At 40.0% G+C, this 17,539-nt stretch overlaps 2 long non-coding RNA genes across 2 annotated transcripts; one reads left to right on the top strand and one right to left on the bottom strand.

Annotated features, from left to right (window-relative positions):
• Positions 1-130: 130 nt before the first annotated feature.
• On the top strand, positions 131-7,174 carry LOC136444022 (uncharacterized). The gene is made up of 2 exons (XR_010757222.1): positions 131-465; positions 5,878-7,174. It is a non-coding gene; the product is annotated as an uncharacterized lncRNA (long non-coding RNA).
• Positions 7,175-10,702: 3,528 nt separating this feature from the next.
• On the bottom strand, positions 10,703-16,823 carry LOC136444021 (uncharacterized). Its single transcript, XR_010757221.1, has 2 exons — positions 16,490-16,823; positions 10,703-11,121 (listed from the first exon to the last, which is right to left on the bottom strand). It is a non-coding gene; the product is annotated as an uncharacterized lncRNA (long non-coding RNA).
• Positions 16,824-17,539: the final 716 nt, after the last annotated feature.

The raw sequence follows: 17,539 nt of genomic DNA, 5'->3' as shown, positions 1-17,539 counted from the left end.
GGTAACCATTGCTTCTTAGTTTTTCATTGCTCTGTATTTTTTCCATGCTTCTGATTAGTTGTTGCTGCTCCATTCCGGCTAAGTCCCGCTCAACCGTTCTTTTACAGGATTCGATGCAATCGAGAATGAGCACCCCATACAGACAGCGTTTACAGTAACTATGGGATAACGGTGTGCACCGTTAGTCAGTAGTAACGGGGCTGAGATGTCCTCCTTTCCTCCGGAGATGACAGCGTTAGTCGATAAAGTCGGGCCAGGAGTAACGGCGGATCGTATGGTGGCGGGCTAGTGGAGGCACGATGCATGTCGGGAATGACGGGAATGACCCCAGCTAGAGAAGTGACCTCAAGATGGCCGCTCTCGGATCGCAGCCCAGTCCTCGGCGCTTTGAGGAGCTAGCGTACTGGAACAAACGCCTGGATCTACCTTTCCAAACATATTCATTTCACTTAACCCCAACTGCAGGTAAGTTAGGTCTTACTCCAGGTTCCACTTAACCCGTTGATGACAATTACGCATGGAACTATCCTTCCAAACCAAGGAGGTTTACATCTATAGGTTCAGCATGCATGTACGTACAGTACATGCCAGGGTTACCCAACTAGCCGGAGACTATTACTATGGGTTAACCATTACTATGTTGGTTATTATATCCTGGCATTCATCCCTGTCTTAGCAAGCAAGGAGGTTACTTCAGATTTTAATAATCTTGATCTTATAATTAGCCTCCATCGTAGACTTCCTGGAATGTCAGCATATACATTTGATATATTTGGGGTGATGTAACGTGATTTCTTTTATGCCGGCTTAGGGTGTTTCACCGCCAAGGGACTTATGTTGCCTTAAAGTTAAAGTGAGCATTAGTATGGACCTTTGGCCCATGTAAGAAATCGTGTACCCCCCCCCCCCCCCCGAAAAAAATACTAGAAGTATACGCCGCTGTTGCATGAGCACTTTCAGAGGCTACCCTGCCTTACCTAATCTCCCAGCAGATCTATCAGTGGCAAGGCAGTATAAACAGGGACAACCAGTATCCCATTAGCTGCAACCAGTTTCAAAAATGCAAATACAGTAGATGCCACTTAATTGTGCAACAGATTAAAGCACACTACATTAAATTGCACCGAATCCCAAACTGGGTCCCATTCTCTCTATTGTTAGTGACTCCGCATATCTGCGCGGCGCATTGTCACTTATGCCGGATAACTGCACCAATTTTTGTGTGCTTACAAGTTCATACAGCACACTGAGGTTTATAAACTATCATATAGCTAGATTTTGTTGACCAATCAGAAGGCTCCATCTGCAGGTCTGTAATCTTCATTTCTGTGGCTTTGTAAACTTCTTACGGACCCGCGGGCCTTTAAACTTTGTACGGACCTGCGGGTCTTTAAACTTTGTACGGACCCACAGGTCTTTAAACTTGGTACGAACCCGCCAAATGGAACACATGTTCCATTTGACCTGGTTACCAGAGGTCACGTTGCAGGAACACACGAGCAAAACGTCCATTATTGCATGAGGAGGGGGTGAAATATGCTGTATTTCTTCGGTAGCAAACATCAGCCTTTCTAGTTACAGGTTTGGGTAGCAAAACCTTTGCTGGTTTTGTCGGCATGTGTGGTGGCCGCCATCTTGATTTTGTGACGTGGCAGGGTAGCCATACCATTTCATTGGAAGGGGTCATTTTTTGGGGCCGCTAGCGTTCTCTCTATTTTTGATATAACAAATTGGCACACAGCTATCACACAGTCAACTCAAATAAAAGAAAGAAAAAAAACAATTCATATTTATAACTAGAAAGGCAACATTTGCACGAGCAAATACATCATGTATCGCAGATTTCCCTCCCCATGCAAAAAGCGACTGTTCTAATGCAAAAATGGAGCATTCCAAAATAACATTTAACTAGTATAAAGTAAGAACATATCAACGTCATCCAGGCTAACGTTTGTTGTATGTCTGCAATGTTGGTATTTGAATAAAGAATTGAATTGAAGACCAGTCAGATCTCTCCAGTCTGAAACCCTATGCATGGATGGGCTCTTCCAGGCACCCACATTCATACTGGACCATTCAAAAAACAAACTGGACCTTTTTAATAATCAACCAAGCTCAAAATTGAATTTTTGAAAATGTCCCCCTCATACAAGAATGGACTCTTCCAGCGGTGTATGGACCAACACATACCATGCAATTTCAGAACTAGAATCCTGCTGAAGATCTAGATTTCTTCTGTGGAAGAACTTCCGCAATCCGAGAGTCCAGACAATTTTTTATTACGCAACCAACAGTACTTCGGAAGCAACTGAGGTTTTGCAAAAATTTCACGAATTTCTGCTAAACCTACTCAAGATCTCTGATGCATGTTTCGTGATCATGACCGGTACTGTAACACAGACACTTTCCACCATTAAGAACATGTTACTTAAGAAAGGATTCACAACCATTTTTTCCCTTTTTTTCATATATATAGGACTGAATTAGACAATTGTATTGTATAAGGATGGCCCACCATCCTGGATTATTGTTCATTGAAAGACCCCTCCCCCCTCCAGACTCCAATGGTTCAAACCACTATGATTCAGAACTTACAGCCATACCATCTTGTCTTTACCCACTCTGCCCTACTGTGCAGAGACTATTTCATTGTTAGGAATCAACAAAAGAAAAAACTTTGAAACAATCAACTGCCAACATACAGGGCTCCTTGTTTTGCCCTCTTCATATATTCGTTGTAAGGGATTATATATTGCATTTGTCATTTTGCATGGTGGGCAGGTGTCCAGCAGCTCTGTGTATGAGGGAGCTTAAGGCATAAGCTTCAAGCGCCAAACGTCTGCATGTAAAGCTTAAGGAAATGACCCAACACACTTATCGAGAAGAGTGGGGGTGACCCGGTGTGATTGTCCAAAAACGATAGCTGTAGCAAAGCCACATTGCAATGCCACTAGCTGCTTGAAAAAGCATCATGCTTTACCCAATATGCATTATTAGTAGTGAGGAGATTTTATAAACATGCTGTGTTCTGTTATAGGACTATTCAAACACGTGACAGCATTTCGGAAAAAGTGGCTACCCCAGGGCTTAGCTAGTGGGGTGGGCGCCTACCCTTTCTAGGCTTTAAGGCTATGCATGGGGGTTTGGCCTCTTATGGAATTTACCTTGAGGAGAAACTGGGTCAAGCCTCGGGTAGGCTGGAGTAAGGAGGTTAGATATTTAACCTCCTTGGCTGGAAGGAAGGCAACTGCTGGGGGGGATGGGGTAAGGAGATTACTAAGTATAGTGCTTGATCTAAAGCTGTGTACCAGTACACTGTATGGATACAGTACCGGTTACAATCAATTAGGGTACAGGTCCAAAATACCTGAACCCTGGTGGACCAGTACTGGACAGGTACTAATCAGGTCAAGCCTGACTCAGGGGATGGCCACTTTGACAGATGAAATTACTATGAAATTACTCTGGCAGTGCACTAAACTAAAGCCACATCTACATACAATACTCCAGCACATAAAACACATTTGCAAGGCTGGAGTCAAGTTTTCATCTCTGTTTTTGTAAAAAATAGTACCTAGCACAGATGAATATTATGTTGTTACCAGTTCAAACATGCTTTTGTCCTTATTGAAAATCTACCATTTTCCGAACAAGTAGTTTAGGTACAGGTTCAGGTGTGGACCTGTACCTAATATAAACCCGTGTACCCGTACCTGTACCTAAAATAGGTACACAGCTATAGCTTGGTCGCAGCAATATGAAGAACTCCACCAATACTACTAAGTGGTAGAAAAGCCACCAATTTTGGATTCTTTATAAACAAAATTCTAAGTCAATGGAATGGAATGGAATGGAATGGGAGGGGAGGGGTACAAGGGAAAGTAAAGAAAGCTGGAAGTTTGATGGGCCAGGCAATGAGTGAGGCTCTGTAGACTGTATGACACAAACATAACAGAATTGTCTCACACCTTGAATACAGATATACAGACTGTATTTAATTTAGTGTTTGTGAGTATGTGTGATACTGGTAGTGTGCATGTCTTTATGAGTATTGGTATATAATATGTTGTGTGCTTGTGTGCTTGTTGAATGTATACTGTGTGTGTGTGTGTGCATGTCACCACGCCCATCATAGGTCCATCAATATCATCAGTTTCTCCAGCCTACCCATAGATTGCTCCATCTTTTTCTAAAAGAAATTCCATTACAGGCCAAACCCCCATGAATAGCCTTGGGGCCATTTTTCGGGAACCCAACATGTGACATATGTAACTGAGAAAGAGAGGGACATTGGGGCCACAGCAATTTAATTTGTTGGTTCTCAGATTTTTTTGAAATATGCTTAAGTGGAAAACATCTTCTTAGTGTTGAACTCAGTTGGTCTTTATTTCTTTAATAATCCTGCAAACTGTTCCCTGTTACCATAATGCAGCATGCCTCGTCCTAAGTCTGATCTGATGATGTTTCCTGTTATACCTGTCCTGGTATTTATTGGATTATTCCCATCCATACACAGTTTCCTTTAGTTTAAAAGTCAGTAGTATTGTCAGAAAGCTAAACATGATCCATTCCCACAGTATAGTGACTATATATATAGTCTATGATGCAATTGTCCTAGTGACCCACAAAGCAATGTGCACTGTTTCATCCTTGGAAAAGAATCCCATCACTATCTATGGTGAAAGATATTCAGACTCATTATGATCAGATTTTGTGCTCCAAATTTCACCTAAATTACATGTAACACAACATGTACTGTGATATTTCATATCATACAATTTTTCAACAGGATTTGAATGGTCCGAATACTAGTATCAAGCTCTGTGGGGGAAGGGGGCTTACCTCAGGATTAATCCTGATTCTGACCATTCATCCCTATACCAGGAATCCTGAATAGGAATCAATCTCTGACTCAGTGCCTGGGTAAACCCTGGTTCACAACTCCTGGTATGAACAGAGTCTATGATCTGTTACTTATATGTACAGTATGTACTTGCCCTTCAGTGTAAATTAACTTTTACCTTTACAAGTATGCAGGGGCAGCTGGTTGTACTATAGCCAATAAGCCAGCTTGCCCTGTATTCATACATACAGTGGTACTCAACAATATCTTATTCCATTTTATAGTAAAGTAAAATTGTGGGAAAGAGCAAATTTTCACACAGGAAAGAGCATATCTAGCTGCATGCATGTAAATTCAGTCTGTCCTGAAATGAAGGACTTGGTAGTTAAAATGACAATGATACACTTACTACTTTATCGGTCTATTGTACAAGCTGAAATAAATCCAAATACACTGAGTCACTCACCCTTCCTTTTAAATAACATAGTGATACATACACATTAGTATGCAGATAATTGAGGCCGTTTACCACAGTGGTACAAAACAAATCAATTTCTGTATTTGTGTGTTTGAAAATTGTGTGTGTGTGTGTGCGTGTGTGTGTGTGCGTGTGTGTTTTTTATATATTTATATATATATGTGTGTGTGTTTGAATATATATGTGTGTGAATGAGTGCATGTTTGTGTGAATTTGTGTAATTGTGGGTGTTTGAGTGTAGCTGTGTGTGTGTGTGTGTGTGTGTGTGTGTGTGTGTATGTATGTGTATATGTGTGTGAAAATGAGCGTGTGTTTATAATGTGTGTGTGTGTGTGTGTGTGTGTGTGTGTGTGTATATACATATATATAAATGTTTGTGTGAATATGAGCACAAGTATTTTTGTGTGTGTGTTGACAAATCTAGATCAGAGTTCTTGATGAGTGAGCAGTCACAGGGACAAGCGTCAAAGGCTTAACTTGCCAAGACTATTCTCTGTAGTGTATTTGTCTTTATAGTTGTCATAACATTATAAGACATTTGTTCTTCTTTCTATAGGTGCTGAGGCTGCTGACAATATTCAACCCAGGCAGCCCATCAATGTCCTATATCATGTATATGTACACATGAGATGACAACAATGGATTACCTTATTCAACTGCATGGAGGAGTCATGTATCAACACCAACCAAGTCCTATCTTTTATCATGCATTGAGGCTTAAACAATACATTACAGCTAGTAAAAGTTTACCCATGTAGAAATCCTTCCTGCAATTTAATTTCAATATGAAAACAAATGTGATGATGATAATGTTAGAGCGGGTGACAAAATGTAAATTCGAGGCAAGATTGTGATGTGACTCTCTTTTGTGTATTGTTATTTTTGATTTGTATGTTGATGATGTACGAGCCCCCTTTCTTCGTGGAATCGATGGCAACATCAGGCTGACAAACTGATTAAAAAAACATTTTAAAAATTCCCTGTGCACTGTACATGTGTATGTAGTTATTACAATGGCAATGACTCTGATACAGATGCTTTGAAAATTCATAGGTCTTTACTAGATTGAAGATGTATCATTAATGCACAGTTGTGGGCACCCAGTTTGCGTGTCTCTTATAAGTATCAGTCATTATGCATTACAGGATTACAGTAACCTGTCAGTAAGTGCAATTGTTCAAGTATTTGACAGCTTTCTTTGTACCCATGCATGTATTTCTATATGTAATAACACAGTACATAACCAATTTCAATTGCATTGTTGTTTAAGCTACTAGTTATCCTTTAGACTGTTATCATAACAGAAGTCAATGAGAGTGAGGGTGACCCCGAAAAGGCACGTGGAAAAAGCATGTCAGTGGCACCACAGTTATGACTGATTCAACAAGGAAGCCAAAAGTCTCTGTTATATATATATATGTGTATGTTTGTATATATGTTCTATGAATACAGCTGTCATCATGGTTGAGCCTATTAAGAACATCATTGGTCTGACTCTGACTGAAGAGAATATATCAAAAGATGGAATCAACACATAGAATGGTTAGAAATAGTACCATATATGTCTGTGTTGTTTTCAACTTTGATTTGATCCTTTTTCATGCCTAGTCCTTTGAGTGACACATGTGTAGAAATAAGTTGCTAAAACTGTATAAAGCATATAGTGTATCTGTATATTCGGCTCAATATTTTGTATTCTGTTGGTAAGTGTAATACTGAATGGTCCGATAATACTGTAAGTTTGCTTCTCCCATAGGAGTATTCTTGTTTCTTTCACTGAAACTTTATGTTCACTGTTTTCACGGTTATCTCTGTACCATGAACTTATCATTAAAAAAAAACTGTTGTAATTATTTATGAGTCCTTCACACATCCTTTCTGTAGATCACTTGCTGCCACCGTGAAGTTTGGGTTCAATGAAAATGTCAATTTTCCTTACACTGTCAAATTGTGCTACTGTGAAGGTAAAGTGAATTACAGGAGTACCAGTAACACTTATGTTTTAGAACAGCTATTAAAACTGTACTAGCCCTATTCACTCTATTGCTTCCAATAGCTTTTGTGTGCATTGTACATAGCTATATTTTATTTCGAAAACGTCACATAGCTTCTTGAGTTATGCTGCGAAACCACATACATACGTACAAACATACATACATACATAAAAATTCTAGAATAAATGGCCTCTTGGCGAAGGTAACAATAAATTTTTTGGTATTCAGAAAAGCTATCTGACACCTGTCGAGTGTCATGTGATAGGCACAGTGTTTTGAAAACCTCTGGAGTCATGGTCAAGTGCGTTTTCCGTCATAAATCAGGAAGAAATGGATACTTTTCAATCAAAATTTCATAAAAGTAGGGTAATATGCTCATCTAGAGTGAGTTCAGTGTAATTACTGCTGTCTTTCTGAGTGTTTTCACCCAATGCTTCAGCTTGCGTTTAAAAGTTGTGCCATAAAGTATGATTTATTATCGGAAAGTCAACTGTTAGTAACTCCATTACCAATTGTACTCATCGCTTGGGAATTCATACAATGACTGCCATGAATATGTCAGCTAGATTCCTTGCATTCCAAGAGTTCCCAGTCTCGGGCAAAGCGAGGCCGCTATCTTTCACATTGACTTATCTAGCTCGATTTTCGGAACTGCGTTTTCCTTCATAAAAGAAGAAGGAGGTGATATTTGTAGATGAAACTTTTACAAAAGTAGGTCAATATGCTCATCTGTCTGTGCTTTTAGCAGTTTTGCTATTCCACGTTTCTGCTTGAGGATATAGATTATCAAAATATCGTTATTTTGCAGCACGGTCAAACGGAAAAGTCCGACATCATAAGAATGATGCAACTTAGTGATTTACATCGTGAAATTGACACAATTTTTCATACAAATCTGCTGAAAACGTTTCGGTGGTATCAACCATTCCTTTCTGAGTGTTTGCACTCAATACTTAAGGAGAAATGTAAACTTTATCGTAGGGAAAGTGTTGCCAGAAAGCAATAATTCAATGAACGAAAATCAACTGTTAATAACTCAATAACCAGTAGCGGTAAACGCATGGGAATTCATACAACGACTCAGTAAGCTTCCATGAACATTTCGACCAAATTTGAGAGAAATCCGTTGTTTTCTAGGGGAGATTTGAAAAGCAAAGACGCCCAGTCTTGCGAAAACCGAAGCCGCCTTACAACGGCTGTCTTCCGCATAGACAATTCTGTGTAGATTTGAGCCGCACCTAACGGAACTCCACTTTGCTTTGTAAAACGAGAAGGAAGTGCTAATTTTCGATGAAACTTTCACAGCAGTAAGCTAATATGTTGATCTATCTTCGATATCAATACTTTTGGCCTCCCGTCATTCTTCTTGAGAATATACGCAATTTATCTGTCTTCATTTTTAACCTACAGTCGTGTACAGCACAACGCATTGCATTACTTGCGTTCATTGCCGAGTTTAAACCTTTTTTTCATCAATGATGATGTAGAAAATTAGTAAAAAATCGTTATTTGATTTTTCGATCTTCCTAAATCCTTTTTGATACGTTTGAAAAAGTATATTTCCAAAAAACAGTTTATGGTATCCTAGCGACTTTTCACTGAAGCGCATGAATCAACTGACGTGGCGCTGTTAGCATGTGTTATTGCCGTCTATATTTCCAAGCGACTTTTGACTGAAGCGCATGAATCAACTGAATTGGCACTGTTAGCATGTGTTATTGCCGTCTATATTTCCGCTAACGTCATCGAATTTTAAAAAAAATCTAATTTTTCATTCAGGGTGGTCCCCCTAGAATATGTCACATCAAAATGAATATTTCTGTGACCGGCATGTCTGGACAGACTCAATGACACCCTTGTTGGCTAAATCCGTTACCGTCATCGAAATTCCAAAAATTCTAATTTTTGTTCAGGGGGCCCCCCTTTGAATTAATTGCATCAAAATGAATATTTCTGTGACCGGCATGTCTGGACAGACTCAATGACACCCTTGTTGGCTAAATCCGTTACCGTCATCGAAATTCCAAAAATTCTAATTTTCCATTCAGGGGGGTCCCCCTAGAATTTATTACATCAAAATGAATATTCCGGTGACCGGCATGTCTGGACAGACTCAATGACACCCTTGTTGACTGAATCCGTTACCGTCATCGAAATTCCAAAAATTCTAATTATCCATTCAGGGGGCCCCCCTTTGAATTAATTGCATCAAAATGAATATTTCTGTGACCGGCATGTCTGGACAGACTCAATGACACCCTTGTTGGCTGAATCTGCAACGTCATCGAAATTTTTTTTAAAATCTAATTTTTCGTTCAGGGGGGTCCCCCTAGAATTTATTACATCAAAATGAATATTTCTGTGACCGGCATGTCTGGACAGCCTCAATGACACCCTTGTTGACTGAATCCGTTACCGTCATCGAAATTCCAAAAATTCTAATTTTCCATTCAGGGGGGTCCCCCTAGAATTTATTACATCAAAATGAATATTCCGGTGACCGGCATGTCTGGACAGACTCAATGACACCCTTGTTGACTGAATCCGTTACCGTCATCGAAATTCCAAAAATTCTAATTATCCATTCAGGGGGCCCCCCTTTGAATTAATTGCATCAAAATGAATATTTCTGTGACCGGCATGTCTGGACAGACTCAATGACACCCTTGTTGGCTGAATCTGCAACGTCATCGAAATTTTTTTTTAAATCTAATTTTTCGTTCAGGGGGGTCCCCCTAGAATTTATTACATCAAAATGAATATTTCTGTGACCGGCATGTCTGGACAGCCTCAATGACACCCTTGTTGGCTAAATCCGTTACAGTCATCGAAATTCCAAAAATTCTAATTTTCCATTCAGGGGGGTCCCCCTAGAATTTATTACATCAAAATGAATATTCCTGTGACCGGCATGTCTGGACAGACTCAATGACACCCTTGTTGACTGAATCAGTTACCATCATCGAAATTCCAAAAATTCTAATTTTTCGTTCAGGGGGGTCCCCCTAGAATTTATTACATCAAAATGAATATTTCTGTGACCGGCATGTCTGGACAGACTCAATGACACCCTTGTTGGCTGAATCCGTTATCGTCATCGAAATTTAAAAAAAATCTAATTTTCCATTCAGGGGGGTCCCCCATAGAATTCAGTACATCGAAATGAATATTTCTGTGACCGGCATGTCTGGACAGACTCAATGACACCCTTGTTGGTTAAATCCGTTATCGTCATCGAAATTCAAAAAAATCTAATTTTTCGTTCAGGGGTGCCCCGCTTGAGTTTCTTTGGTCAAAATGTACGTTTCTGTGACCGGCATGTCTGGACAGACTCAATTGCACTATTGTTGGGCAACGTTGTCGACAAAAGACATTTGAAACAATAGCGTGAATAGAGGTAGTTTTAATAAATGCTCTAAAAACAACTGTTACTCCTATTGGAGAAGCATACTTACAGTATCACACTTAGTACTGATGGTATAGCAGGATGCAAAATATTGAGCTGATACAGAGTACATTCACTATATGCTTTATACAGTTTTAGAGACTTATTCCTAGACATGTGCCACTCAGAGGACTAGGCATGAATGGGACCAAATCAAACCAACAGACTTTTGGTATTTTACAGTTCATTATGGCACTCTATTTCTAACCATTGCACATGTCGATTCCATCTTCTCAATATTCTCTTCAGTCAGACCAATAATGTTGTTACTAATTAATGCTGGTGCCTTGACCATTCTAGACAGATGACAGTGATGCATAAAGAGCTCCATCTCCCATTTCACCTTTTCAGACATCAATCCCTGGAGAAAAAAAAGAGAAATGTTCTGAGTTATGTACTTCTAATAACACACTTAAGCTAACACCCAGTCACCCGTGCAAATGTCAAGAATATTAATCCAGTTCCCAGGTCTACAAACTATGCAAATATTTCCTAAACAATACCTTACCTGGTGTCCAGACCAAAGAGCCATACAAATATCATCTGTGCAGTACCTTACCTAAGGAGTGTGACCAGAGAGATAGCAGTTTTATATGTCTACGAACTGTCAGCTGACCTGCATTAACTGCTAGAATGTCTTGATTGATGTCTACCTCTTGCTCTTGTTACCAACTTCTTGCAGTGGTCTTTCTGGAATGTGACTGTCCCTCTTTTTTCATTGCAGTACAAACATATGTTTTGTCTTTCCATGTTAGAATAAAATGTGTTTTTTTTTCTGCAAAACCAAGGAAAAGCAACCAATTGTGGAAATTTTGGCTATATACAACTGAACTTACTACATCTGTCTGACACCTGTGGCTGACTGTCCCAGTTTTCTAGGACAAATGCCCCCAGGGGGCCTGGATGACTCACTGTCTGCTATTACAATTCATGACTAACATTCATGCAGACTAACATTAGGTGCACAGCTTCAATTTTGGTAGTACAAAAGTGCACATGACCCAGTATTTCCAGCACTGGCTGGTGTCCAGACCAAAGAGTCATGTATGCATACAAGTGTTACACATACAGTCCCTTACCCGGTGTCCAGACGAAAGAGTCATGCAAATATTACATGTACTAATTAGCCATGCAAATATTTCCTCACAGTGTCAGGTGACTCAGATCCCACCAATAACTTGGAAGTTTGAGAACAGCACTCCAATGATCTTCTGTGGTACACTCATATTAACTACATTACTAGTAATAGTTATGTAGATAATCAGGTCCTGTGAGTTATCTGACGGGTTGGCGGAAAGACCTGTCCGGTCTGGACAGCAGAAAAAACCTGTTTGGTCCCATTTGACAGGTTGAGCTTCCTGGAAGAAGGCGATAGAATTGCAAGCAGTCCGTCGTGTTGCATGCCGTATATCCTAACATGAAGTGCACTGATTGGATGGTTGGGGGTCTGCATGCAAATCTCATTGTTTACACTGGATTCTGAAAGATTAGCGAGAGTGTAGTATTTTCAACATTATTGGTGACACAGCTACATATTAAACTAACTCATTGCAAAGCATACATCTTGAAATGACTTATTAGCTTAAAAATAATTCTTCGCTTGCGTGTGCGTTTAATTTGAACACTTTTGAAAGAGTCATATCGAACAGAGGGGTCCTGTGGCACAAATACAAGCCCATAGGCAGGAGGATCAGAGTTTGGGTGCCGGGCGTGGCTCACATGGCCCCGCTAGTTTCATTGTGTGAAATAGGTGGTCACATAATAACAGCAGATTTAACGAATCATGGTTGCTCTCTTTCAAAGACGTTAGCTGTGAATGATATCTAGTAACACTTAAAGGATAAGTCAACAGACGGCAAGGCGAGTCTAGTTACATGTAGAGACAAATTGTGAACCTAAAAAATTATATCATGTGCCCATAGTCATATTACTTTTTGTTTTAGCTTTATCATGATAAGCTAGCAAATTCTTAGAACTGCTGAAAACTGTTAAGCCTCTAAAGTAGGATCATTTGTTGGTCATGATGTCTAGTTGTCAATTACATTGTACCCCAAGAAGGACAAGTTTCCTCTGAATCTCTTTTGTGAGATAAAAGTTACCTTGGAATAAAATGTTTTGTTACATCTTTGTTTCCTTTCTGCACATTTAATAGTGTGCACTGAAAATAGCTATTTCATTCTGACATACAATTTGAACATAATTTGTAGGTCTCACTATCTAAAATATAATGTACTGCTGCACTACTTTAATCTGGTACAGACCCACTGGACCTGGACCGGAAGTTTCTGTAGCGGTACCCACCCCTAGTGTGAAACATGCATTGTTGATACGTGCTGCGTGCTGCCCCACGCAGGCTTGTATAATAACGCGTGCCAGCGGGAAGAAGTTGTTTTTTTGTTGCTAAGATTAAAACACCACTGATAACACAAATCAGTCTCCCTCTTAGTATTTTGCATGATGATAACCCACAAAACCTTGTCTGTCATTGGCTAATTGTGGTGACACTCAGTGACCTGCTAGCAGCCATATGATCAGACCTCGCCAGAAATTTACTGCCTGCCTAAGCTGTGTCGCCAAGGAAGTTGAAAAGACAACACTGTCGCTAATCTTTCTGAATGCTGCATGAATAATGAGATTTGCATGCAGAACCCCATTTAGCCAATCAGTGCACTTAATGTTAGGATATACGGCAATACATCAGATGGTCAGGGGGCTCCATCTGTCTAACCGGACCAGACAGATTTCTCCGCTGTCCGGATTGGACAGGTCTTTCTGCCAACCTGTCATCAGACACAAATTCAGCCGTCTCCCAAGACTAAAAGTCACTTACCATAATGCGCTGGTTCATCTGCACTAAATATAGTCTAGCATAAACTGGGGTGTAAATGTCTCTAGGATGAGTATGGAGGGGGAGGAATTATCACAGGGAGCAGTCTACAGGTGGATTGTTGGAGTGATCCCTTTAATACCAAGCCTGGATTAATATTCACCTTTTTCACACTTCCCAAGATGCACTTCCAGGGTGCCGCAAAATCGATTTTACAACAATTCTTCTAAGCGTGAAAGTAAGGAATAGACTCTGCACGCTTCAAATTGGTAAGCACGGTTTATTCATGACTTCTAATCGCCTAGAAATCAATGCAATGCTCATTATTAATAAAAGTCTTTGGAAGGAAAGCATTGCCGGATTTGAAATGAAACAGTTCAACTTATCAAGATAAACCTCCTTGCTTGTATAGACAATCACCGCTAAAAACCTTAAAACATTGTTCTCCCCCAGTATATAAAGTATTGTATTTGATGAGAATTAACACAAAAGAAATGTACCTTCCTGTGTTCTACCACCCTCCTACTTGGGTTTTCTGTTGTTTTTTTTCTCACGCTAAGAAGAATTGTTGTAAAATCAATTTTGCGGCACCCTGGCATTGAATATTGGAAAGTGTGAAAAATGTGAATTGTTGTGAATAGGGCCCTAAAAGTGGAGGGAGGTAGCCTGCCAAGGTAGCCCACTATTCCTAGCCTAGTCACCTTTTCTGGAAACCTGCTGAAATACAGTTCAGTACCTTTCAGTGATGGTGGGGGGAGAGTAAGTATCAATTTGAGATTGAGAATATATCCCTGTCTCTGGACCAAAGAGCCATACAACTATCTTTATAGCAAATTAATCTAAATTAAGCGCCTTCATGTTAACTGGTCTGCAAAATACAAATATTGTATGGTGCCGTACCGTAACTGGTCCCGGTAGACTTATTAGAGCCATGTTATGATATTACATGAGCCTTAGGCCTAGGGAAAAAGTGCTGTTTCCAGTTTTGGTAGCTAGGTATTCTGTTTGTTATTTCTTTTTCTTTTAGATTTCACTTGAAGCACTGGTATTTTCAACATAATATTATTCAGAGAGATATACTAGTACTTTGCACAAGCACAAGTATATTAATAAACTTAACTTAAAGTTAACAACAAAAAAAGGAATACACTCCTACATAAAACGTTTGAAAGTTTGAGTTTGAAATACAAGAAGTCTATTTTTAAATTCATTACTCAGATGTCAGATTGAAACTATTGTGTCCCTTGCCAGCGGCCGCCAAAAAAGCTAGGGTTGTCAGTTTTTTTGCCAGGGTCAGTTGAGAACCCGGATTGAGAAAGCATGTTTTTCCTAGGCCTTTACAAGTATACAATGTACTAGATCCCTCGACCAAAGAGCTATGCAAAATATCATCCAGCTTAGCTAGCAGGGCTTGAAATTCAATTTTGAGGATAGGTGTGTAGCACCGGTGCACCCAGCCTAACAATTTAGGTGCATAGAGAAATCTTTGGGTGCACAACATTAGATTAAATAGAATGCCATCGCTCTTGTTCAGAGCTGCAGGCAGAATCTGGAAGTTGGTGTGAGGTACTTGGTGTTGGCATGCACAGTAGCAGTGCTTTAAACAGTTTCGAGCGGGTCTGCCTTTTTCCCGGAATACACCAGAATACACCGGAATACACCAGAATACCCATAAATGATAAAGCCTTAAAGGAGGCTGAAATCTACCAGAATATGCTTTGAATGAGTAAACATCAGACTGCTGTATTTTGGCATGAAATAATGTATTCATGGCCCAGGGAACAAGAAATCATTGAATCACGAAGTTACTGATGGCAATGGCAACCCGGCCAGGCGACATGTTTGTTTTCATAATTTGTGGATTACAATCTTTGTTTAGCGGGGTCACAGTGTGGAATACAAAAAAGGAAATTTCGGAACTATTCAATAAGTTAACATCGCAGGTTGCTATATTTTGGCATAGAAATTAGAATAACATATATATGACCCTGGAAATCACTATACATGTTATAATAAATAACTGGGCGGCTCAACATTGTAATCCGCAATAAAAACATGGAGGCCTGGTCGGGTCGCCATCACCATCAGTAGTTTCAAGATCATAGTGATGTCTTGTTCCCTGGGCCATGAATACACTATTTAATGCCAAAATATAGCAGCCTGTGATATTTACTGATCAAAGCCTAGTATATTCCGGTAGATTTCACTCTCCTTTATACATATTTGCGTATTCCTGTGTATTTTGGTAAAAAGGCAGAATGTTTCGAGCTCAGGAAAATTGTGATGAACCCAAATTCTTAATCTATTAGATTAGAAAAATATACTACCAAGGCTTTGTTGTCCTTGCCCTTTCATCACTAGTATGAAAAGGCCACCGAGTGCAGTTTTGAATGTTGGATTATTTTGCAGTTTTGGATACTGGTTCAGTAGGCCCTACTGATACTGCCTTGCTACTGATAGATCTACTTGGAGATTAGGTTAGACGCCAGGTAATTATTACTTATGGCTAAAAAGGCCCTGGCTATCTGTGACATGATTTAGTTTACTCAAGGTCATTATATACATTGTAGGATGTCCTTGGTTTTACTGCTTCCCAATCCTCCTATAATTTCTAGGTCAACCTTGATCACCTTGTTGTTTCTATTTCCTTCCACGACTAAGTTGAATTTAAGACAATTAGAAAACTAGACCCTGTGGTAAGATCTACATGTACTAGCCGTGGCGAATGTTGCAGGGCTTGTATATAACGTTATATATTAGTCCGGTAACGTTACATGTTTTGTTTTGTTTTGTTTTGTTTTGTTACCAGTAGAAAACGTGAAAATGATATGTTTGGAAGGATAGTTCCAGGCGTAATTGTTATCAACGAGTAAAGCTGACCCTGTGGTTAGACCTAACTTACCTGCAGTTGGGGTTAAGTGAAATGAATATGTTTGGAAAGGTAGATCCAGGCGTTTGTTCCAGTACGCTAGCTCCTCAAAGCGCCGAGGACTGGGCTGCGATCCGAGAGCGGCCATCTTGAGGTCACTTCTCTAGCTGGGGTCATTCCCGTCATTCCCGACATGCATCGTGCCTCCACTAGCCCGCCACCATACGATCCGCCGTTACTCCTGGCCCGACTTTATCGACTAACGCTGTCATCTCCGGAGGAAAGGAGGACATCTCAGCCCCGTTACTACTGACTAACGGTGCACACCGTTATCCCATAGTTACTGTAAACGCTGTCTGTATGGGGTGGAATGAGTCCGTATTGTTCCTGGTACAATGGACAGTTAATCACATTAAATCACCAACAGCTGCGTACAGGGAAACTTATTCTTTTCTTTTTGGAAGCGTAGAGTATGGATCATTCTCTTTTGTCATACGTAAAGCCTGCTGGCAAGATGGGAGCGCAGAAACATGAGCGACCGGGAGTGATACCAAGCTCAATTGAATATAGTCGATACTAGACCCGTTGCACGATACAGGAAGAGGCTTAGAATTGATAATAGGAGGGTTACAAATATGACAGTGGATTTCTGCCTATGGTAAATACTGCAAATATATACATTACGCAACACCAGTGACCTTAAACGATCGTTTTCGATCATTCTCCATAGCAATAAAGCAAGAAGGTGCTGACCGCCATGTTGGTGCCCCTAATTGAATTTCAATCGAATTGATTGTACTTTATTGTACTTTTCCATGCAAGTTGTTCCTGAATTATTTCTTCTGGTATTCTCCTCTTTGAGATGTAGACATTCATTTGTTCGTGGTTATTTGATTAGGTTGGAAGATCTTTATCTGTCCCCAAATGATTGAGCTAAGATTCACTAAGATACACATTTTCGGGACACCAAGATGGCGGCGGTCACGTCGATGACGTCACTTGAACAGGCTTTATTGATTGGTTGATTTCAAGATCAGGCGGCCACCTCTGAAAAGCACACTTGTCATCCACGACATACGGATG

Source organism: Branchiostoma lanceolatum, chromosome 10, assembly GCF_035083965.1.
Source record: "Branchiostoma lanceolatum isolate klBraLanc5 chromosome 10, klBraLanc5.hap2, whole genome shotgun sequence".
Lineage (NCBI taxonomy): Eukaryota > Metazoa > Chordata > Leptocardii > Amphioxiformes > Branchiostomatidae > Branchiostoma > Branchiostoma lanceolatum.
This window is presented reverse-complemented; position numbering and strand designations above follow the sequence as displayed.